Source organism: Phasianus colchicus, chromosome 2, assembly GCF_987193195.1.
Source record: "Phasianus colchicus chromosome 2, bPhaCol1.hap1.1, whole genome shotgun sequence".
NCBI lineage: Eukaryota > Metazoa > Chordata > Aves > Galliformes > Phasianidae > Phasianus > Phasianus colchicus.
The window spans coordinates 96,450,598-96,473,514 of record NC_143437.1 but is presented as its reverse complement, the minus strand read 5'-3'; the positions used below and the strand labels follow the sequence as shown (position 1 = coordinate 96,473,514).

Sequence of the window (22,917 nt, the reverse complement as noted above, 5' to 3'; positions counted from 1 at the left end):
ACACTAATAAGACTGAATATATGTCTTTTCAAGGGTCTTTCCCCTTTTAAATGGAGGAGCTGTGGGATTTGAACATGCAACTCCTCCAGAATATCTCCAAGAGGAGGGAATCTAAGTGCTCCCTTAAAGATCTCCATAAGTGCACAGTAAGAGTCTAATGCACATGGTGTTCTACTTCAGCCTTGCATGCAGTGTTTTACTGCCAGCCAATCCATGTTATAAGCAACACTGAATACAGGAAGGAACAAGAAGGTGATTTTAGGAGAGAAAGGTTGGCAGTAGAACCCTCTAACTGCTACTGAACCTCTGAGCCTTGGATCAAAAGCTTTGAACTTTCTTACTTGCATGAGTGAATTTGAAGTGCACTAAATAATTTATCTCCTTCACTTGAATCTCGTGCTGACTTGAAGGAACAACTTGTGCTATCAGCTTGGTATTGTTCTGTCATATCACATGGAAAAAGACATGGAGGAATATTATTTGTCCTGATAATAAGGAGTATTTAAGAAAATTCCAGTTGGGCTTCAGAAGGAAATATCCTGAGATATCACTTCAATAAAAAATTGTGTCTGCTTAAGGAGCAACATCATAGTAGATAGAAAAAGAGGCACGGGATAGAGGCAAGAGCTAGAAATGAGAGAATCTGGCACTACCAATGAAAGTAGTGCTTAACAGGATTGTTCACTATTAGCACCTTTACATCTCTTGGGAAGAATCATAGAATCCTCAGAGTTGGAAGGGACCTGTAAAAGTCTTCCAGTCCAGCTTCCCTGCATGAACAGGGACACCACAACTGGATCAGGTTGCCCAGGGTCTGATCCAATCTCACCTTGAAAGTCTCCAGGGTAGGGGCATCAACCACACCTCTGGGCAAGAGATAGGGTAGAAACAGGAGCTGCTGTTAAAAACTGTTTAAAGAACTGCTCTTAACAGAGCATGCATTTTACTGCCATACATACTCATCTACCGTCATCAAATATGCAGTTACATTAAGATGTGCAATTGTCCAAAGCATCAATTTATTATTTAAAATGGCATTTAGTACATTGAATCAGTACCTAAGCTCTTTAAAAGGATGATTCAAACAAATTTGACACTCAGAATTTGCAGAATCAATATTTTACAGTTTTTTATAATCTGTCCAAGACCGTTATCATACCAAAAGGTCTCTTCATTGCTGAATTTCAAACAGAAATGAAAGCAGTAACTTCTATTAGTTCCAGGAAGTGGAGACTGCTAGAAGCTGAAGATAGAAATGTCAAATGACTCCTAATCCAAAGATTCCTGAAACATATTAATACAGTTGAAATGAAAACATGAAGCCAGTATATGAATAAGTGGCTTATTAAATGAATATTTTTCCAATCGTTTTTGATTCAACTCAATTTTCATGTCAAATTTCAACACAGGAACTCAGTTTTTTTCTATATTTCTATAACAGGAACATACTCAGGATACTGTGAAAAAGGTAATAGCACTCAGCAATAACATATCTGTCCATCATCCCTATTGTTTTGGATGTGGTTAAGAAAGGGAAAAAATCCCTGAAGAACTTAATATTGCAATGAATAAGTTTCACCTAAAACTATTTTTAATAGAAAACATTTAACAACCTTTCAACTGAATGTGCCTTGCCTTAACTTTTCTATATGCTGAAGTAGTAATAAAATGAATTCTCTTTCATCATTCTGAGGTTTTTGTCCTGCTAAGATGTGTGACTTGAGCTGTGGTGAATGTAGGGAAACCCATTTAAAATTTCTTGTCACCATCCAGTGACCTATACAGAAATAGTGGGAAAATCCATGGCATCCTTTCATTGTATCTGTAGATCATTAGCTTTTGCATTTACACATTTCTTGGTAAAAAGATTTAAGAGTTTAGATCTTAAAGGATAACGGAATCATCATGTGTCCCTGTTGCATACTTCAATATGTAAAATTTGCACAAACTATGTTATTCCTGTTTTAACAGGTCTATGTACAATTTCTTAACTTACAGGAAAGTGCATTTCTTTTCCCGTCAGGAGATGTCAGATGCTGAAACAAAACAGTGTCATGGTCATCACTTAGGTGTGACTGCCATTTTATTGACTGTATGAATAACACTTAGATTCCAGTCTATATCCTGGTTGTGCTCTTTGTTTCACACCCTCTTCATTCCAGGACAGAAGATCCTAGAGACTGTTCCGCATACATCCATAAACGAGAGTATGGTACAAGGTGATGAGTTAATGACACCTTCAGGTATCAGATAGTCATGCTGATAGTCATCCCAGATATAGGCTTTAGGGAAGATGACTCATCCTGGAAAAAACATTACAGGTGTATCTTTGCCTCTTGGTTGCTGTTAAGATCATCCCTGCATACAAATGTGCTGCATAAACACAAAATGTTTGAGGAAACAAAACAGCCCCGGGCAACAGTATTACAGACTGAAATTCAGAAATAAGTATTTATTTTCTCGGGGGCACATCAGTCATTCCCTGATCTGTACCTGACCCTAATCACACTCCTCAGTCTTCTAGCAGCAGCCACGGTGGAGTATTGCCAGAATCCCTCCCCTGCTGTGCCTTGGTTCTCATTCACACGTGAACCTTTTCTCTGACTTTCCCTCCACTGCTGTTCCTTGGATCATGGAGGAATCCATCCCAAAGCACCTGCTGCCATCCCCTCAATCATGACAGGGGAACGGGTGGCTCAGCCACCCCCATGTCCATGGATTGCTCAGTCAGAACTGCTCAGACACCTCTGCAGCTCTGCTTAAACCTTTGCCTAAAGTCCTGTCTCTACTTATCATTGCTGCAAGTCTTGTCTTATCCTACACACGGTAACCAGTAAAACTCCAAAATCAAAGTGCTTGCAACTACTTGTGGCAAGTCTTCGCTGTTTTCACAGCCATTAATGGTCCTTCCTTCTAATCCAGTAAGAACATGACATGTGCATGCCCAAAGAGGGTTCACATCCTCCCTATAATGTTTCCCACCTGAAATCACAGCCTGAATATTTTTCAGGGGTGCAATGCCGGAGAATCTGATCTAAGGTCAAAAGAAGAATACCTGCACTTACACTCTATTTTCCAAGTTCTCCTTCCTCTACTAAATGTCCAGGTTTTCTCAGGATGACTTTATAGTGCAAATGAAAATTTTCCAAGCTACTTTGCTTAGTGATGCTTTGCAGAAGATACTTTGGTTGATGCACCATCCTAAGAATGACTTAAAGTAAGGACCAGACACCACCTTGCTGGGAAATATTAGCAAGTATGAATACCCTCCCAAGAAGGAACAGATCTTTTAAAGACAGGAAAGGTGAAGTATTACAGTCAGGAGTATTACAGACAGAAACCAGAGCAACACAACTTACTACCTGCCACTGAGACTGTCTGACACCCCATCAAAACTTCCAGTTATCCTAGTGGTGTGTTGGTAGAGTGAGACCACCAGCAGGTCTAGGGTCTTTAATCTTCCATGCATATTTACGTAGCTCATAAGTGCAGTCCTGACTTTTGTATTTTCCTGTTTCATCCACCTGCCTTACTCATTCTTAAGGTCTGCTCCTCTACGATCTTTCATTCTTATTTATTAGTGGTGCCAAAAAGCCCAGTTCATTAGCACACTCATTTCTGTGCCAAGGTTGTGTTGTTATGAAAGCATTAACATGTGATTTCCCAGAGGAAAACACCTGGGAAAGCCCTCTAGCAAATGCCTGCTGCCAAACCTTCCATCCTCACTGCAGCTGTCTCCCCATGAGCCTGTCCCTCATGCAGTCCCCAAGCAGCATCAGACTCCTCTGCTTCCCTAACAATTTTCCCTGCTACTCAATTTCACATATTCACAGCGCTTGGTCTCATTTCCCAAGGATAGGCTGGATTAATCTAGCACGATCCACCCTTACTTCATACTTTATTCTATTCATTTTCTTATTCTCTTCTTCAAAATTTATCTTTGTTTTGTTATGCTATTGATGTCAGCCTTATGAGACCTGTTCTGCATTCCCCCACTAATCTCAACAGAGTCCAAGGGACATTTAGGAAGCCATCAGACATTTCCTGCAAGGATGACAAAGCTGCATTAACAGAAAATGAGACCTAATCTGCAATTATATGCTTAATTCTGCCCACAGCACACAAGGGAGAGGGATTAAAAGCAGGGCTGTTGTAAAAGGAGGTTAACTAGGGTGAGCAGGAAACCACAACTTGTTACACAGAAAAGCAAAAAATGGTGGCTTGTTTTACTAGCCATAAGTGAGAAGAAATATGATTGCACTTTCTAAATACATCACAGGACAAGTCATAAACAGAAGGACAAACATCTCGTAGTTTAAAGATGGTATACCAATAAATGATTACCAGCCCTGCAGATCGGGTAGTGAAGCTAAGGAGCATCCATTTCCATTTTAAGAAACCAATGTATTTAAGGATGAGACATGGTTACCAGTGACAGGAGGAAACTAAACTCAGTGTTACTGAAGGTGCAAACAAGTTTTTAGAAAGTGTGAGCTTAAACCACTGAAAAGGTCAAGGGAGAAGCACTGTTTGTCCACCCTCAGGGAGTGCTCTGACATCTCAAAGTCCCTCCTTTGCTACATGCCACTTTCCCTCAGCTTCCTCTATCAAAGACAGCTCTTTGTTGAGGTGGGCAGGTCTATTGTGCTTTCTGATAAAGGTATAGCAAGGGCACTTATAAAAGAAAGTCATCCACATACAAACAGTAACCTAACAGTAATCCTCCCTAAAAGACAGAACTAATATCAAGAGAGCACTTAAATTAGGTGAGATCTTTCATACAACATTTTAAAGCATACATTTGCACTACTTCTCAACAGCTGGATCACAGCCATTCAAAGGAATGTAATCCTGATGCAATAAATTAGATGCCCCCGTAAACTGAAAGACACCAAGCTGTCACATGAGGGATTTCAATTTATAACTCTAATATAACCTCTGCAGGTTCTCCTTACAACTTTACTCTTTACAGATGAAGGGTTCAACCTGGTAATTCATGACAGGAAGAGGCTTGCCTCTATTTTCATTAACCACTGCAGGATACTATTACAATAAAGCTTGCAGCTCAGCAAGAATTCCTCTTCTTTCTTTTATATTTGTCTATTCAAGTATAAGCGTTAAGATAGATACACAGCATCTTTCATAGGAAAAAAATTCCATGAGCAATTGAAAGGAGACTCCCAGGCAGATGTGAACTTTTCTTCCAAGGCAGCAATAACACAACTTTAAGGATGCTGAAATGTGCTATACGTGTCAGTGTACTGAAGCACTGCAATACATACACATTTCCTAAGTCCTCAGCCCATTACAATTGAGACGCTGCTGGAGACCATCTCTTCCAACGTCACCCTTTCAGAGTAGGTTGTCCAGAGAAGTGTCCAGTCAGGTTTTGAGTACCTCCACTGATGGGGACTCCATAACTTGACTGGACAATGTGCTCCAATGTTTCACCATCCTTACCTTACAAAACAAACAAATACGTTCAGATGGAATTTTATGTGTTTTAACTCACACCCATTGCCTCTTGTCTTGTCACTAGGCACTACTGAAAAGAATCTGGCTTTCTCTTCTATACTCCTCCCCAGCAGGTATTTGTATAGATAGAAATCCAACAGAGACACTAGGAATTTCACCCCCAAAATTCATGACCAGGCAACTGTTCCTCTGCTGGGAGGATATGAGTTCATGAAAGGTTGACAGACGTTTTCACAGTGAGTGACAATGTCATGATCCCTTTGGGCTGGAAGCCTGGACAAGTTTCATACATAACTTGGCACAGCAGTGATGCATATCAGTCTCAAATATTTCTTTGAGATCACATGGAAAGGACATTTCAGAAAATGAATTTGACTCCAGCTTCTAACCTATGCTTATTTTTAGCAAAGCGTAGGTGTGACAATAATAAAGATAGTGATGTCTTGAAAGAAATTATGAAGTATGACATTTATTTTCACCCTTTTTCAAAATCCTCTTTTATTGATCTGACTTGTACAATTTATTACTACTGCTGTATAAAGATTGAAAAAAAAAAAAAAAGAGAGACTGGTTTTGCTTGGAAGTGAACTGTGAAAATCCTTTAAATGCTGCAGAACAGAAAGTTAACTATTCAGGTGAACTGAGAAGATTAGATATAACATTTGGACTCATTCCACCTATTTTACTAACATTCGTTGATCAGCTCCTAGCCAGAGATGGAGTTCTGGGGAGACATGTTGTGTTACTTAATGCAATAGACTCACAGAAATGCAAAGTCAGTATCATAACATATGGGTGCTCTACTAAAGTCAAAGTTGGGTTTAATAATTTGGGTATTTGGCAAAAAAAAAAAAAGTGAGAACACCATCTCATTCAGACTGTTTCAGTGACATGCTCAACAGAGAAATGAAAAAAAAGGAATGTGCATGGCACTTGGTCCTAAAGAGAAGAAGGGTCTTTAAGACATGTAGATTATATATTTCCAAACTGAAGTTTAGTTTCTTTTACATTTCTTTTGAGATGACAAAATCTGTGCCTTCATAGAAACGAAGCAAAATTTTTAGTTTGGACTCAGCTCTAAATTTGTCATATTTGACAAAGTTTGAAGGGTAAGAAGAAGGGCCTTACACAGAGGAGTGATATGCCTCGCATGGGCCTGTATGATGACAATACATGTTGCCAAGTCAAACCATCTTCATAGCACACCTTTTGTACCCACCTCCCCACCCCCCCAAAAAAACAAATCCATATCCAAACTGGGCATGCTGGCTACACTACCAGCACCTTGTTTTCTCTAGCCACACCATGTTCTATGTTTTTTTGTAAGTGCAGAGCAAGCTTGCCATAAAACTCTCTCCTTGTGTATTTCCATGAAAACTCTGTTAATTTATTCATGGCATCATCATTCCAGGCACTCCATAGGGTAGCAGTTTATACCAATGCATACAACAGCAGAGGAAAAACTGCAAGACTGTAAAGAATAGAGATAGCCCAGATAAAGTGATGCTGAAAGATCATAACAAATCTCTTTCTGAGGCTGCACAGTATCTCAGTAGATAATCTGGATAGATTTATGCAGGTGCTTTACTGTAGTCAACTAGGGATGTCTTTCAACTGTGTCTACAGCACAGTTATTTTTTGCTATAAAACAGACTGCAACAGAACTTCATTTAGTCTGCAGTATTTTCTGGAAAAAAGAAAAAAAGAAACTGTAATCATTCAGTTCAATCTGCAAAAGGCTTTCCAACGACCTCTTGTTATGTATGTGACATGTATCTGAAAACCTCCTACATCTAATTATCTTGCCATGGAAAGAGGTAGACTAACAAGCAGTGTGTGATGAACATCAGTCCCACCACTTAACACAATCCCAAATATTATGAAGAGCTGCAGAGTATGAACACATCCAGAGCAGAATCAGAACATGTGTGACTGCTCCGGTGATGCATGCAATATAATCACGTTTAAACAGACCCATCTGGGTGATGTGTATTATTACCACATTGACATCCCACCACTACTGCTTTCCAAAACACTGAATGTGTTACGTAGTACTTTGGTGAGATGGGGAGAAGCCTTTTTGGTTTTCTACCACCCACCAACTGTACAGGTCAGGATTTTCAGAAAAATAAGTTCTAACAAAAATAACTTTAATGAAAGTATTGCTGCCTTTTTCAGTCATGTTTATTATCTTGCACTACAACTGTTTCCAGAGAAGGAACAAAGGAAGCTTGCTCCTTACTACCTTTAACCATTTACAGCCAAATTTTCACAAGGTAGATACCCCTGACCCCATCTTTTCTTCTTTTAAAACAAGATACTTTCCTTATGATTTTCTCCATTCCCAACATCACCTGGGGTTACTGCGGGTCTCTCTGCCAAACCAGTTTTCTCTCCCTATTCTACATGAAGAAGATAAATTTCTCCAGAGTTCATGACTTCTCCTTGATGACTGTTCAGATTTCTGAGAACATAACAAGCACATTTGTAGCTAATGGTGTAATGCTAACAATAGTGTCTTAAAACAAACAACGTGGTTGGCTGATGTTTGAACAGCAATCAAGTTCACTGAAGCACAAATACTTCTCCTATAGGCTTTCAGGCACTTGTTGCAACCACCTGGAGTGAAATGCAACAGTTGCTGTAAGTGCAGCAATCTATGGACAGAGGTGGTGAAAAAATTGAAGAGAAACTGAGCAAAAAAAAAAAAAAAAAGAATGTCTAAGCAAAGTTTGCATAATGCTTCCAGGAAAAAAAAAGAAAAGGAGGAGGGGAGGGGAGTGGAGGACCCACTGCATTTTATAGGATGATGAGTTGACAGTTGGACTACATCATCTTAGTGGTCCTTTCCAAGCTTAATGATTCAATGATTTTAATAAATTCTATATTTTAAATTTTGTCAAAAAAAGGAAGAGGTACAGCAGGAAAGGATTTAATTAGACTTGTTCATTTGCCTATGGAGGCACAAGAGTTTTGTTTGGAGAACTTTTCATCAACTGCCTGCCGCGTACAAACAAGCAGTGTACCAAGGCTCCTGCTTTTCGAGTAACGGGTCAAAGAACTAAAGCAAACAACAAAGCAAATTTTCAACAAGAAATACTGTCCCAAATTACAGTCAAAATGAGTTACGGGCAGAGGGGGGGATTGGGAAATATGCCAGCCACATTTTTGACACTTTGTTTCTCTGCTGCTAGCTTTAATGCTTGGCAGAAGTGATGGATTGTAGCAGAACCAAACAATGCACAACAGCTGCACCCACACAGCCCTACTGCACACCTGTCTGCACTGTAACTCTCATCTGTGAGCAGCCCAGCTGCACTGCACCAGGCAGAACCCCAGCCAGCAATCCACAGCAGCAAATGTTCCTGCACTACGTACCTGTGCTTAGCCAGCTCAATTACTTGATATCTTTGTGCAGCCTCTTTCAATACTTTGACTACAGCTTTCAGTTTTGGGGAACTCAGATGCTGAATGGAGGCAAACAGTGATATAAGGTGAAGATCACTTTGTGGGCTCAAGACCTTCCCACACCAGGTCATCTTACCCTGTCTCCCCCTCACTCCCCCCCATCCCCACATCAAGCAACAGGGAAGGAAACACAACTTCATTTCCTACCAGTGCCATTTTGTCACTGCATTATTAGACAGAAGATGTTTGGTTCTTCTGATGGCATAGGGTAAAGCATTCTTGTTTCATAAGCATCTGTTCTACTTGCTTGTTTTTCTTTTCATCACTTTCATTCTTTTCATTATTGCCCATTCTGCAGTTTCTCAGGAATGACTTTTCTTGACCTTCACAAGGAAAATGACATGAGTTTTCCACTCCGTTGGTTTGTTGTACCTCCCAGAAGAAGAGGTACCTGAGCAGGGTACTTCGAAACAGTAGCAGCAGCAGCAGAACAGGGATGGGGCATCCATAACCTCTCCGGGCAGCCTGTTCCATTGTCATAGTGAAGAACTTCCCCCTGACATTCAACCTAAATCTTCCTTTCTTCAACTTAAAACCATTTCCCCTTTCCCCGCCATTATCCACTCTTTCAAAGAGTTGATTCCCCTTCCCTCTGTAGGCTTCCTTTAGGTGTTGAAATGCTGCAATGAGGTCACCCCGCAGCCTTCTTTTCTCCAGGCTGAACAAGCCCAGCTCCTTCAGCCTGTCCTCATAGGGGAGGTGCTCCAGCCCTCTGATCATCTTTGTGGCCCTCCTCTGGACCCTCTCCAACAGCTCTCTGTCTTTCTTGTACTGGGGGCTCCAGACTTGGACGCAGTATTCCAGATGGGGCCTCACAAGCGCAGAGTAGAGAGGGACAATCACCTCCCTGTCCCTGCTGGCCAACCTTCTTCTGATGGAGTCTCATACCACAGACTGTTTGCAAAAGCTCAGGGTTTTGCATCTCAGCCTTTAGTATCACCTCTAAGGCCAACATCTGTAATATCTAACTGTATCCACATCCAAGTAATCAGTCTTCAGGCAATTAGATTCACTGTCAGCAGCTTCAGTTCCTCCTAAATGTTAGGAGCCTATATGATAATGTATTATTTGGATATTTCCAACAATAAGAACTCGGTGTGCTTATGCAAACCAATTAGAAGTTAGGCTTAACTTGAGTCTTACCCACACCAAGCTCACTTTGTTTACAGTGAATAACAAGATGAGACTACTTAATTGCAACAGCAGAAGCTGCAGCAACACTGTTAGAGCTCATTATGTTGTCTGCATCTTCTTCAGTGTCACCACAGACCACACTGAAAGTTTGCTGAAGCAATCTCTAAAGAAATCTCCTATTCAGCTGTCCGTGGTCAGAAAAACAATGATAACCAGTATCTAGAAGAACTAACACAGTTCTTTCTCTTCACACACAAACCAGCAACCTGGAGGAATGCAGTACAAACCACAGCTGGGAGAAAAGTCAGCTAAACAGCATACGTGATACAATGAAGTGAAAGTAGAGACTGTCACAAAGAAGTTTTGTGCAGCACAAAACCAGATGCACCAGAAGGGCTTGCTGCCCATCCTCACTGAAGAGGACAAAAATAAAGACTAGAGGAACCATAAGAAATTGAAGAAATGTGGCTAGGTACAAAATATCTACAGCATGGTCCAAAGGAATGGATGGATATAAGAATGTTTATGGTTCAAGGCCAAGTTGGATGGGGCCCTGGGCAGCCTGGTCTAGTATTAAACATGGAGGTTGGAGGCCCTGCCTGTAGTGGGGCAGTTGGAGCTCCATGATCCTTGAGGTCCCTTCCAACCAAAGCCATTCTATGATTCTATGGTTTATGAAGTTAAAAGACAGCATTAGCTGCTTGTCCTCATGGCTTCTTACAGAGAAAGGCATAAGACACGAGGGATGGTGAAAAGCAAAGGCGATAACTGCAGCTACGCCAGGTAAAGAATCCTCTTTCATAAGTGGAGGGAAGGAAAAAAAAAAAAAGAGAAAGAACAAAATAAGACTATGTCTGTCTTCCTGGTCTGTGTAGCCTACACCACCACTTGATATGCTGAGCCATGAAGCTAAACAGCAGAGTCCTTCCCGCCTGCATCAATATGGCATCAGCATGGACTGTGAGGATATTTTCAGAGAATTCTGTCCCACAAAATGAGCATCTGGGAATTCCAGAATAGCAGGCTTCTACCAGCTTTAGTGCTGGCACTTGCTTGATTTCACACTTTGTTTCACAACGACCTACAGACCATCCTCGCTGTGTGGTTTGTCTGCTGAGCACACCTGCCCAAATCCAGGACCCCAAACCTCCAACTCCATGCGGAGAATCTTAGCAGCAAGTTGACTTAACACACAATTACCATGAGAGACAAGACTGAAGCCAAGTGCAAGGATCTTGACAATATGCTCACATCCTTATCACAACAAATCTGAGCTCCCCATCATTTTGGCAAGGCGTTAATCAGTCACACCAAAAAGCAATTATAATTAGGAGTTGCACTCTTCCCAGCATCAGCTCACCAGCCTAAGCCAAAAGGTACTGAGACAGCAGATGCCCGCAGTCTCTTCAACAAAATAGCAAATTAAAAAGAGGAGGAGAATCTAGTTAAACATGAACCTTTTGGGGGCTTGCTTTATAATCAATAATAATATCATAATCAATTATAATCAATGGAACGCACACTATTTAATATGCCACAAGGATGACCACACACTGAAGTCAACAGAACCTGGATGGTGACCTGCCCTACCCAACAAAGACCTATCCTAGCCAACATCTTCCAAGCTAGCAGCAGAACATGCTAGGGTACCATCAATACCGTGCAGTCTCTGCTCAGAGCTATGGGGATTCTACTTCACTGTGCAGAGTCAGCAACAACCTACCAGCCTACACTGCATGCTTCTTACCCAGGGCAAGAACAACAGTTGCTTTAACACACTGCCATCAGGTTGCACCCCCACAACCATCAGCTTGATACCATAGGAAAGCTGACAGAGACATACCTCAGAGAAGCTCATCATCTGCTGATGGTGTATGCCCAATGGCATACATAATGGAGAGCAGCTGGCAAGATCAGGGCCATTTAATTATGAAGTTGTGCTTCTAAACTTGTCTTGCTTTCTTTTAGGGGTGGTATTTAGTTTTCCTCTTTCCTAAACCTATCAGTGGTTGCAAAATTCTGCCCCTTTTCCCTTATTCCTCCAGAGGAAAGTGGGTGTAACGTCCCTCTCCTTTCCCTGGCATTATTTCCCTTATTCATGGGATGCACAGATGCCCATAGTCTCTGTGAAGCAAGTAAGGAAGGAGATAATTGCATGGAGCAGAACTCCTGCAACTTAATAAAAATTGGTAGGAAAGACCACTTTTTGTTCAGGAAGCAGAAAAGCTATAGCTTAGTTTTGATTGTTTCCACTTATCTTCAGCCAACCACTGTTACCTGATGAGAAAATAGCCTCTCTTTCCCCTGCCCAGCTTGATTTGGTTTGACAGAAGATTGAGGAAGCAATCACTCCTTCACTCAAAGTAATTGCTGCTAAGCCCCAGCTGGACCTGCTCAGGCTAATTCGAAGGGTCCTAGGAAAAGCATAAACTAAGCAATTGTGATAGAGGCAAGATGCTTCATATCAATGTTTAAAAATAAATGTAGCAGCAGTTTAGTATTAATTCGAGGGAAAAGCAACAGTACACTAGGGCTGGAGTAGGAGAAGGAAAGAGCTGGGGAACTGGGATAAACCCATCCATAAGCCATCACTTTCTCTTAAAGAAGGGGTTTCTTTTGTTTATATCTTCCCTCATCTTGCTGCAAACCATTTCTATAGGCCTAACTGGATTAGGAGGCAGTGGCACAAGATGGAGCAGGACACACAGCCAGCAGGCCTGGCAGAGTTGTTTATTGGTGCTGCAGTCTCCTTGCTGCACCTGCAGGGCTTCTGGCAGGAGCGGATTTCTGCAGCAGGATTTTCAGGCTTACAGCTGTTTGCATATGTTTGTCCTGAGGACTGAAAGCAAGCAGTGGGAGTTGTCATCCTTATCTGATCAACATCACTGTTTTCTTTTTTGTTTTCAGCTGTGATGTACAATGTCTCCCGGGAAAGACTTCTTTATATTTAAAAAGAGTATAAATAAAATTAACTTATCCAAACTCAGTTTTCTTTTCTTACTCTCCTTATTCATTCTTCATTTGCATTGATTTCCTTCTGCATTTGATCTGTGCTATCCATCTCCACACTGTTCTTTCCTCTTCTCACCATGGTCTTACACAGGACTATTTATCAGCACTGTCCTGTTTCCAAAAGGCAAGCTCGCCTTTTTCATCATTCCAGCATTCACACCCACACTTTCTCTCCTACCTTTGACTGTTGCCAATATCTCTTCATCATTTTGTTAGCTCTCTTCCTTTTCATCATTTTGTTAGCTCTCTTCCTTTTCTTACTTGGATTGATTTTTATAGCCCTCCTGGGGAAAAAAAAATAATAATAAAGAAAATATAAAGTGTGGCGGGGGGGAATTGCTCCCTGGTCCAGGAGGGGTAGGGAGCACAGGAGCGTGCTGACAGCCCTGGGTGCAGAGGTGAAGTTGTTTTTCTGCTGTTAGCAACAATGCTTTCCATTTTCCTTTTCTGATCACTGTTATTCTCCTCTTCTTTCATCTCCTTCGAAAAGAAGTGCTGCAGAATTAGCACTGTAGTACAGCAAAACCTTTTGCTCCTTAGAGGTGAAACTAACACAAGTCAGGTCTGAGTTCATGCAAGATGGTGTTCAGATACATAAATGAGGATTGCAGATCAGCTGTTGGTTCACATACAACAGAAAGATGAGCAGTTTCAGAGAAGGTCTTTTCTTACCCTGTAACCATGCAGATCAGGAAACCTGGTTCTTACTGGACAGACTCTCAGGCACTGAGTAAATTCAGAGGAGATCCAGTAGGAACTGAAGATGAAATGGCTCCTAACCTCAGCTTTCTGCATTTAGATAATGCTGCCTTGCATTCAGAGGCCACAAAGAGCTTGACCTCAGCTGTCCCTGCTGGGGCTGAGCACAGTGCTTGGTACTCAGACTGCAACACAGATGGATGCAGACAAAGCCAGCGAGATGAAGTCTGTGCTTATGGCAACATTGGCAATGCTATAGGAAATCCCACCATTTTCCTCGTCAAGATGTGATGCTGAGCCTAGATGCATGCTGTATGAATAATAATGTGCTTGAAATCCTCTTATTTAGTGTATTAAAGTCGTGTATTTAAGAAAGAACAGCATCAGTATCTAAAGGAGGGGCAATAAGAAGGAAAGGTGCAAATTCTTTCATAGAGTCTTTTGTGATAGGAAAAAGGGAAATGGTTTCAAAGTAAAAGAGGGGAGATTTAGATTGGATATAAGTTTTTTTATGATAATGGTGGTGAGGCACTGGCACAGCCTGCCCAGAAAGGTGGTGGATGGCCATCCCTGGGGACACTCAAGGTCAGGTTGGACAGGGCTCTGAGCACCTGATAGAGCTGTGGGTGTCCCTGTTCATTGCAGGGGAGTTGGACCCTTCCAAACCAAATGAGTCAGTGATTCTGTGATCTCCACAGTGGTAACAGAAAATGATATATGGCAGTAAAGGGAGTTGGAAAGGATATTGTTACTCTGCACTTTGCTTCTGTCCTTTCCACAGCTTAGGACTACTTCATTTCCCTTAATAAAGACTTCCTGTTAAGGGCCTGGAGTTGTTACAAATTAGAAAGCCAAGGAAGGATATTATGCATAGGATACATACGGTTAGGAACAGCTATGGAAAATTCTTCCTCCTTTCATCCTCAAACCAGATGTCCCCAGTCTTGTTATGTCCCTCAGGTAACCCAGTCACCAGTTTCAAAAAAAATACAAGATATTCAGGAGTCTGCCATCTGGACATGACTGCTTCTACATCCCAGTTAGCTATGGGGAGGCTATAATCAGCAATAGGAATCATTCATTTGAGGTGGTCTTCCTCAGAAGGGAAGATCCTCAAACACATCACATTTCTCCCACATTAAAAAAATGCCTTTTTCTCTCTAGTTTTCTGGAGGGAATTCGGAATGACTGAGGAAACGTTTAGATGCAAATATTTACTCTGTACTCCTCTCACATTATAGAGATTGCAGACTTAGAACTGAATCCTTATCAGAAATCAGTGGGACTCATGTTTCTGCTTCATATAAGATAGAACAATTTGCCCTCTGATCACCCAAGTCCTATTGAATCACTGTGTTGGTCAGTGTCAGGTAACAGATTATGGGCAACAGCTTTGCATAGCACGAATCAATATCCCCTCATATACACCTTTCACAGCTTTGTGTAGAGAACCCCGGGTGATTTTATCCTTATAAAGAGTCCCACTGTGCTCTGACCCTGCCTGACTCCTCCGCTGCTGCTGTGGGAAGTAAGGAACATTTTCTCTCTGTATCTGTTCAGTTCATGGCTGAGATGTCAACAAATAGAATTAGTGCAATGGAATTAGTTCAGATTTTTGGTGGTTTTTTTTTTTGTTTGTTTGTTTGTTTTTGAGAGAAGGGTCCCCATTGTCAACTTAGTCTGACAACACACATAAGAATAAGCATGGAAAATTCTCCCCCACTTCTCCAGAAAATTCAAACATTAATTCCTTTTAGAATTTTCTCTGATTTATGTTGTGCTTTCCAGACTAAAAACAATCAATACCACCAGAAATTGGCTCATAGTGAGGCAAATGACCATGTGGAGGAGGTCCTAATATCAATGGAATTTGGGATGAATTCATTGAGGTGAAATATTATCTTCTGTTTCATGGGTGGAAAAATTCTAAACCAGATTAATTAAGAAACATTCAACAACAGATCTGTTATACCTGTATAGCGCTGACTGGAAATCAGTAGATTTTCAAAAGAAGATATGTAAGTTCTTAAGTTTCCAAACAGCACAGGTTTTTTCACCTCTGTGAAGCTCCCCCAAGAACAGTTCTTAAAGGTTTGATTTGTTCTGTAGTTCTGGCCCCAGCTAGTGAAAGCAGGACCCCTCACCCATCCACCATTCCAATGTTAGGTGCCCAGTCTGCTGGTCCTCTTCATCCAGTGGGAGGATGTGCAGTTCTCTGGGACATTCAGTCTACACTGCAGAGAGATGTATAAAATAGACCTTGAGGGACTGCAACACCAGGATTTCACACCATTGATGTTGGGGAAGATACCATCCCACCATGAAGATAATGCCACTGGGAGGACTCCCATTTCCTTCAGTGAGACTAGAACTTCCCTTAGAGAGTTTTCCAAGAGCTTCCCTGCAGGCGATCAAGGCTGGGTTGGATGGGCTCTGGGCAGCTTGATCTGGTGGGTGGCAACCAGCCCATGGCCAGGGTTGGGGCTGGGTGGGCTTTAAGATCCTTTCCAACCTAAACCATTCTGAGATTCTGTGATTTTTACTGTCATTTTTCCAGGAAAATGGGAACACAAAACTTGTAAATACAGTCCCATTGATCAATAATGATAGCATTTTTCACTTTTCTTTGAGATTTCAAGCTGCATGGGGTAATATTCAGAGTGCATACAGAACTTCAAAACTCAGACACTAGTTTTGCCAGCAGTCCTTTCAAAACTCTCTCTCACCTCCAGCATCACCAGGTGAAAACATATCCCAAGCATCTGCTGCCTCATGAGGCTGACATCTGAATGTCAAAGGTGAATACCATTAATAAATAAAAAATCTTGCAAGGTTTCTCCACAGAAATTCCACAGAACTGGCCTCCTTTTTATTTAAACAAACGTTTTCCTTGTGCTTGGATAATTGAAAGCATCCACTGTTAGCCAGGCATGGGATGAGACCAAGTACCTTCAGGGTCCCAGGAAATGCCATTATCCCTGCAGCACACACAAGTGCATTTGAATCTCTCATGGAGATAATGAAATGTTTCCACTGCTCGCTTCTTTTAAAAAAGCAGAGGAAAAGTGCATTAATCCATTTTCTCTGAATGATTTCTGATTCTCTGTAGACGATGGAATTTTTCTCATAACACTTTTTCACTAGAGAAGCATCTCCAGGAGATAAATGCTTTGTCCCACATTGTTCTGGGCTCAGTTTCTCTTAACAGTTTTCATCTGTCTCTTCCTCTCGCTACTTAGTCTCGTGGAGATAGACATTCCTTCTCATTTTCAGTAGTCAAATATCATGAAGAGTCAATAAAAACAACAACAAAGTTTATTGATGTGGTCTTTCTGCACAAACACTTGCACTGACTGGCCAGCAGGAAGTCAGCTTTGTTGGGGAGCACTGAGCAGCTGGACTCTGAGGTGAGAGGAGAATTTTGAGACCAGTGTTCCTGTAACAAAGTGTAATGCAGCTCTTCCTGCACTACAGAAGTAGGTAGAAGATTATTTGGTTATTGTCATGATAAATAAAGATCCACAGGAGAAACACAGAATCATTAAGTTTGGAAAAGACCACTAAGATCATCCAGTCCAACCATCAGCCCATCCCCACCATGCCCACAGACCACATCCCTCAGTGCCACATCTCCACGGCTCTTGAACACCTCCAGGAACAGTGACTGCACCACCTCCCTGGGCAGCCTGTGTCAGTGCCTCATCCTTCTTTCTAAGAATAAATTTTTCCTAATATTCAACCTGAACCTCCCCTGGCCATTGCCACATTTTTACCCAGAGACTTCAAAAAAGTCTCACCAAAATTTCATTGAGGTCTGCCAAAGATTAAGGCCACATCAAATTCACCAGAGATCTACTTGCATTGCAGGTTGGAATTGTTCATGAAACAGGTCAGGAGAACAAAATCATGAAACACCTAAGCCCTGTGGTGTAAGCTGGTCACATGGTGCTTATGGGCACAAAGTTCGCAAATACAAAATAATATCAGAAAAAGGCTTTGACACAGATGTTATCTCACTTGCCTGTGAACCTTAACAAGGGTCATTTTGTCTTCACAAAAATCCTGGTGTCATTCCTTCCTGCAGGGTGTCAAAAAGACAAAAGTAGAATGAACAAGAAGAAAGTCTATCACTGCCTGTGGAATATTATTTGTCCACTGTTATGACCCATGGGGAAGCACAGATTGCAAGCCATCTTTTCATGTGATGGATAATGTCCTGATTAGTCACAGTAAGAAGGCTCAGTGCTAGAAGAGAAGGATGGATGCAGTCCAGAGTCATTTCTAGAGAATCAAACAGCTGAAGGAGCTGAGTAGCTCAGGACAGAGAGATCTCTGATGAAGGGAAAAATGAGATGTGACAGTGAAAAACCTACAGATGCATGGAAAGGTGGGAGGGCAAGCCCAGAAACAGAAGCTGTAAGTGCAAAAAATATAAGACACAGAACTAAGCTTTAGCTCTGACAGGCAGTTTGTTTGCTAGATGGACATTCTTCAAGGGGATCTAGGAGCAGTCAGAAAACCAATGGAGAATTGGAGTGTGAGGCACAGAGCAAATATAGTTCTTTTAATAAAATCCAAGTCAGATCTTATTTTTGTTGACAGACACAATGATTTCAGGCAAGTTTTTCCTTTTTACACCACTATCAGCAAGATCAAAATCCAGATCCAGAAGAAGTCAGGACACAATAAAACCAACTCTTTGAAGCTCAGGGAACAAAACACAGGCTGACTGCAAACAAAAGAAAGAGCACTCTGATCAGTGTACCTTTTAAGACTAAGACGTATTTCGAGATTTCAGAATTGGAGTCATCAGATGACTATAAAAGAATATATTCAGACCTAGAGAACATTTTTCGTACTCCTTGGTAAAAAAGCCATTATTTAGCATAAGCAAGAGAGATCAAGTGAAGTCAGAGAAACGGAATACGAAGCAATGATTTTCTTTGTTGTTTGGGATATTTCTGTTTGTAATTTCTTTGAGAAAGAAACAGCAGGCTTTGAAGCTTTTGCTAGGTATGAAAGCATAATAATCAATCCATCATAAGAAAACATAAGTAGAATTGAAAGCAGCTCAGAGTAAAGAATTTGCTGGAATCTGACCTTGCTAGCATAACTCACTCTTAAAAATTAGCTGATAAGCAAGTAAGGATTTGAAAAGAGCAATTATAACTTACCAGGAAAAGCAGAGATTAATAGGTAATCACTAGAATAAGCTAAAAAGAGAAGTATTGATACTATCTTTAAATGGTAAAAATGGAAATAATGTTTTTTAATTCATTGTCTACCAATGAATTAACATGACTTACCAACTACGTAAGTACTCAGAATAACAATGAGCATGTAAAATTACCTCAGATTCTGATCTATACTCAGTCTCACACAGTAAAAGAAGGGACAACTGCCTACTACCTTCCCAGCAAACAAACTTTAAACCCACACTCATGCCTGCTATAGAGCTTTCCTGCAATAACACTTAGTTTGTACATACGTGCATTGATTGAAAATCTCTGAATGATACATTGCCTTGTCCCCAAGTAGCTGAATACAGATGAGCATTCTGACAGCAATTAATATCATCTCAGGGCATCAAGCAGAAGAGATGTTATCTAAAGCTGACACTGGTATGGAAATTAAACATGTTATGTCTGGCAAGAAGTTTCTAAACAGACTATAAAGGCTATGAAGCCGTAACGTACATTTGTTTAAATACCTGGTTGCTTTTTTTCCTTTGCTTTACTGTAGTCTTTTCAGAGCACAGGGAGGGTTCATTCTGAATTTCATGGGCACGGTGTAAGCATCATCACACATCCTTTCTCCACCCGAACAGATGACAATGACTTGCTGTTTTCCTGCTTGCTGTGATGCCTGGAAACCAGGGGAGGCATGAGAAGATAATTTGGGAAGTGTGTTTCTCTGAAAATCCTAAGGGACTAAGAAGCACGCACATAATGCCAAGCATTGGTCATTACTGCAATTCATGTGAAGATAGCATTTCTAAAGTTCATTGTCTAAATACCAAGTTTGCATTTGACACAAAATCTAGTGGATCAGCTCTTCTCTTTTCAATGGGGTTTTGCTGAGCACAAAAGAATCGGTAAGCTAACTTTCCAAAGAGTCTGCTTCCTAGCTTGCCAGTTATCATTTCTCCTCAACATCTATTTTATAAGCCAAACCAGCAACTAAAAGCATAACTACCCCAGGAGCTCTTCCACTCAATTCTGCTGTTGTTATCCATCTTCTTCTCTGAAATTTCAGTGTCTTCTCATTTATTCTTTCTTGCATCCCTGGCCCTGAGTTATTCCTTTCTTCCATCTGAAGATCAACCTCAGAAAAATCCTTGGGCTTCTGAAGCCATCATCATTTTTTGCCATTAGTTTCCCTTGGACCAGAATTTTCCCTCTTGAAATTTCTGCCCATGGCAGTGCATTTTGCTGTAATGTTTTAGCTTGTATCACAGGTGTGCCTTTGAAGGGAGTTTCCCAGTCACCTCCACTTACTGCACTGTAATTCATATCATAGCTTCATCTTGAGTGCCCAAGTTGGACCTGTTTTGGACAAAACTGAACAAGAAGCAGGACCAGGATAGAGTAAGCCTCAGAAAAACACACTGAAATGCTTTTAATGCATACCCAGGATCGTCACTATAATTTGCAGCACATTCTGCTCCTGTATCGGTCCAAACCAATTTCCAGCATAGATATACATGAAGTCAAGGCATATTGGTATTGTATGAGTCAATCTGATCTCAGCGTGATATATACAGTGTAAGACACATTGGCAGTATGCAGTCCTGGGGTGTCAAAAATGAGTGAATATCTGAGTCTGAATGGGAGAGCTAGGAGCTTACAGGAAAGGGGAACAGCAGCGATCAGCAGCATTTTCCCTTCTGAGAGCCCCTTAACACATCCCTACCAACCTGATCAGCCAGCCTGCAGTTTGGAAGAAGAGAACTCTATCTGGCATGCTGCCATTGGAGACTGCTCAGAAACTGTACTGAATATTGAGGTAATAAGCTCAATGGAAGCAGCATTGCAAAAATCAAACTGCTTTTTCCTTATTTGACTGGATGCAAACATTTTGTTTCATGATTGAAACTTGGCTTTGAAGATAGGAATATAGAACAAATCTACTAATGGCAACATTTGGAGAAGCCATTATCAGTGGTACAAAGCAGGAGGGAAAGAAAAAAATCCTCCCAAGTAGATCCATCAGCATTTTGTGTCTGTTTTTAAATAGGTTTACAGGGTTAAATGGCAAAGCATGGGAGGAAGAGCTCCTGTTTTCCTCCCTGGAGAAAAAGAAAAAAAAAAAAAAAAAAAAAAAGAACTATTTAGAAATAGCTCTTTAATACCAAAAAAGTGTGTTCATAAAGGATTTTTTAACACTCTTAGAGGCTAATTTCTCTAAAGACACACATTAAAGGAAACATGTCTGTATTCTTTAATAAGCTGGACTCTCACCATCAGTTTCATTCACAGCATATTTTGAAGACTCAACAGCATTTTACCAAAGCTTCTTTGACTAAAGCTGCCAGCTCATCCAACCAGTCAACCGGTCTTGTAGTGTCAGTGAAGCCTATGAAGGTATGTCACAAGGATCACGACCCAAATATTTTCATCCTCTACTCAGAAGCACTGATGCAAGGATGAATTTTTAACAAAATTAAATTTAATTTAAAAATGGACTAGTAGTAAAGTAAAGAAAAAATCTTTTCCTTCTCCCACATTATAATCCCAAAATATCCTATTTCTTAATAATGTGATGGGTAAATAACGCTATATTACTAACCAAAGTGGTTCTCACGTAATTTCTTACAAATTTCTTTTGTATTGTAAAGCAATTATTCAGCTATGATGAACAATTTCCAAGAAGAATTGTGACATAAAATTCATCTCTCTGCACATTGTTCTACTGATCAATTTAGTGAATTTCAGTGGCCAAAGATTTTCTGCGAGACCCTGGACAATGCTCTCCTTCACTCACTGCTTTGAATGACCTTCATGCAAAAGTAAGGTTGCCACTCTTCGAGTATGTCTCTCATATAGACGCAGTGAAGCTTAATAATTCATGCCGATCATGCAGGTTCAAGATGAAGAGTACCAGTGAACCAGTATTAGTTGGCTATCATGCTGAATGAAAATAAGCGAGAGATATCCTGCTTTTAAGTAGAGCATATCTAGCCAGGAAAGTATATAAAAGTTATTAAATGTCAGGCTAGCAGCATTCAGAAGAGTCTGCTCTAGATTTTTATACTCAAAAGACTTGAGAAGTATGGGTCTGATGAAGGATGGAAACAATAAGGTTACATTTATGTAAGTATTACAGTGCCTGAAAGTAAAGATACGCAATCATGAGCTAGCAAGAACATGCTTCTGGGACAAACCAATAATACTCACAGTAGAAAAGAGTCAGGAAAGGGGCCAATATAACTGTTCAGTAGAAGGGTACAAATATTTGTTGCATTAGATACTATGACACCTCACGTAACAATCACACAAGCCCTTACGCATTCCATTCTGCATCACAAGAGAACCTATGCAGATCTTGTACCTTCACCAAAAGGTCACTCATTCCTTCAGTGATGTACTGAGAACCTCAGAGCATCTCACACAGCAACTATTTCATCCTCATAACACTGGGTTATTTTCACTTGATTTCTTCAGGATGGCAAAACCAGAATGGCTGTGACTTTTCTGTGCAAAAGGGAAATGGACATCGGTGACAAAGCAAGTTATTTTCTGTAATCTTTGCAAGCATAAAACTAGGATGTCTATTTTTTTTTAATCTAAGCAGCTGATGTAGGTGTAAACAACAGATAATTCACAGAATCATTATGCTTGGAAGAGACACTCAGATCATCTAATACAACCACCTGCCCATCCCCACCATGCCCACTGACCACATCCCTCAGTGCCACATCTCCATGTTTCTTGAATACCTCCATGGATGGTGACTCCACCACCTCTCTGGGCAGCCTGTGCCAGTGCCTCACCACTCCTTAGGAGAATAATTTTGTCCTAATTGTCCCAAATAGTAGCATGTGTCTGTAATTCATTGAGGAATTAACAGGAGTTGACAGAAGACATTTGGGATACTGTGTTGAGAAGTCACACTGATCAATATTTGATT

The 22,917-nt window shown here is 40.8% G+C and overlaps 1 long non-coding RNA gene across 4 annotated transcripts; it reads right to left on the bottom strand.

Annotated features, from left to right (window-relative positions):
- Positions 1-1,131: 1,131 nt before the first annotated feature.
- LOC149919204 (uncharacterized) lies at positions 1,132-22,283 on the bottom strand. 4 transcript variants are annotated; one of them, XR_016464526.1, is made up of 3 exons: positions 22,185-22,283; positions 19,499-19,653; positions 1,132-13,373 (listed from the first exon to the last, which is right to left on the bottom strand). It is a non-coding gene; the product is annotated as an uncharacterized LOC149919204 (long non-coding RNA). The 4 variants fall into 4 exon arrangements; XR_016464528.1 differs by lacking the exon at positions 1,132-13,373 and adding an exon at positions 13,382-16,022 and having other exon boundaries at positions 19,485-19,653; XR_016464527.1 differs by lacking the exon at positions 1,132-13,373 and adding an exon at positions 13,382-16,022.
- Positions 22,284-22,917: the final 634 nt, after the last annotated feature.